This window comes from Pelobates fuscus, chromosome 1, assembly GCF_036172605.1.
Source record: "Pelobates fuscus isolate aPelFus1 chromosome 1, aPelFus1.pri, whole genome shotgun sequence".
NCBI classification, from domain to species: Eukaryota; Metazoa; Chordata; class Amphibia; order Anura; family Pelobatidae; genus Pelobates; species Pelobates fuscus.
In genome coordinates this window covers 192,413,971-192,416,531 of record NC_086317.1, presented here as the reverse complement: position 1 = coordinate 192,416,531, position 2,561 = coordinate 192,413,971, and the positions used below count along the sequence as shown (strand labels likewise).

The 2,561-nt window shown below is 37.8% G+C and overlaps 1 pseudogene; it reads left to right on the top strand.

The window, feature by feature from the left end:
* The first annotated feature begins 283 nt into the window (after positions 1-283).
* LOC134606946 (uncharacterized) lies at positions 284-1,956 on the top strand (annotated as a pseudogene).
* The last annotated feature ends 605 nt before the right edge of the window (positions 1,957-2,561 follow it).

Sequence of the window (2,561 nt, the reverse complement as noted above, 5' to 3'; positions counted from 1 at the left end):
TTTTTTCAATAATGTTTCTTTGCTGCTGAGGGAAATAAAGAAAGAGTGCAGCATAATACTCGCCTCCGTGTCTTTAATAAAATCATGACTTTCCGTCATGATAATTGTAAAATCCTTGAATTATACAACATAATTGGTGCCGTGACCGTGGCCGGAAGATTTATTTCTTCAGAGTCTGCCTAGGATCCAAGTTTTAACATCAATGACTGTCAGCCAGAAGAGCTTTCCAGTGTCTGCATAAAGTTTGGTGAGTATATTTGTTATTTATTCTATTGTTGCAGTGTATATTTTTAATATGGCATGTGAAAAGGTAGATGCAAAAATGGCTTGTTCAGAAAATGTTAAACAATGGCTTATGAATTATATTAAGAGACATGGTGGTCCTTATGAAATCTCTCAGGACTGTAAACAGTCATGGGAAAAGATGCAGGAGTTTTTAGGAGAAGTGTTATTTGAGAAAAATGTTTCTGATAAAAAAAGAAAAGGGTGTATTATGCAAGCATTACTATCATGTTGTTTAAAATTAGAGGGAATTGTAAAAATAAAGGAGGATGAAATGGCAGAGCTTAACTTAGTAATTAACATGAAATCTGAGAAATTACAACTGGTGAAGCTTTGATTGAAAAAGCCAAAATGTGTGAGGAGCTTACAGTGGAGAATGAGAGGCTGAATGAGAAAATTTGGGAGATGCAAAAAGAATTGGATGAATGCAGACATGCTACTAATATGGCTTTTAATAAAATGGCAGAAAGCATGGCACCTTTGAGTAGGTCTCCTGTATCTGAAATTCCAGGGTCTATTGCTAACCCAGGGATTGGAGATACAGGATACAAACCTATTTATCCATGGGATGATTTGAGACAAAAGTCAGTGACAAATCTCCCTGCGGCTCCAACTACAACAACCACAGTGTTGAATCCTGATAATTCTGGAGAGATTCAGCTGGTTAATAAGCAGTTAAAGCCACAAGAAATGGATGCCATAGTTAGAGAAATAGGGCAGGTCCCTCAGCAGGATATCAATCGCTTTTTGCAATGGTTTTGTGGAATTCAAAGAGTGAAAGAGATGTATAGTTTGACAACTAGTGATATGGAGAGAGTGCTGCAGAGAGTTGTTGGAAATGGATTGTGGGTCAGGATTGTACAGACATGTGGTCAGCAGCGAAGAACTAGGGATATGTTGAAAGAGATCTTGAGAGCACTTTATGGAATTACATCAAATGTGTCATTGTCTGGAAAAATTAAACAGCTGAAACAAGAGTCTCCGTATGAATTGTCAGCTAGAATCTCCACAGTGATGGAACAGTTTGGTGTCAGTAATCCTGGTTTTGAACAGGGAGGGATGGTGCATAGATCAATGTTTTTGGATGCATTAGAGGAAGATATTAAGGATGAGATATTATCTGTAACCCCAAACCCATCAGAAATGTGTGATTTACTGTTAAGAGCTGATAATTTGTGGCGAAGAAAGGTTAAAAATGAGAGTTTTGCTGTAGATGCTGCCAGGATTTTCAGAGTAGAGAGGAGAGACAGACCTGCCATGTATCCTCAGAAACCATTCAGGGGAAATAGATTTCAGCATATGGGAAATTTTAGAGGTGAGAATGATTCTGGTAGTGAGAAAAGACAGATAGATCCACAGAGGGACCATAGGAATAGGGATAGTGCTAAAGGGAGCAATGTAATGGGAGATAATTGGAGAAATAGATTGGAGAAGCCTCAGGTAATCAACAATAATTGGAATAATAATAACTGGGAGAGGCTAAAATGGAGAGATAATAACTGGGAAAATCACAGTTGGAGAGAAAAACGAAGAAACAACAGAGAGAATACTTGGAGGAGGAACCATAGATGGGATGAGCAGCACAATAGACAAAATTGGGATAATTGGAGGAATAAAGAAGGGAAAAGCGAATACTGGGACCTGAAGAGACTGAGAGATTGGAGGCAGAAGTAAAAGCACTTAGGGAACAGATGAGAGAGGAGGGAAAGACTGATCAATTGAGGGTCCCCACCAATTAATAACTCCCATAATATTTTTTTTTTCTCTACATCTGTATGTATGTTTGTTTTTCTTTTGTTTCTATTTATGGTTACCAATAAAAATAGCCTTGAGCTGATTTTTGATTTTTATCTTTGTATGGCAACAGACCGTTGTCAGTTTTCTTGCATGCTGACAAACATCTTTGATGGTTTGTCGTTGTTTTTTTTTTAAAAAAGGGGATATAACCGAGCTTCAGATTGGAAACAGAGTAATGTTGCAATTTTTCCCCCCCTACCATCCATTTCCAAAACCAAAATGGAAAGGTCCATATATTGTGCTTGACAAAATTGGCCCTTCTGTGTATTTGTTAGACGTGGGAGATGAGAACTTTATGCCAAGTTAATGTAAATGTTAACATAGTCTCTTAGTTCTCTATTCCAGATAATAGGAGATGGAGTGGATCCCTGGAAGAGCAGCCCACATAAGGAATATGAAGTGCAAGAAAACAGCAGTCGTGATGTGGTGGTTATGTGTATCGTTTTTTTTATGTATATACTGTATAGCTTAGGAAGGAATGT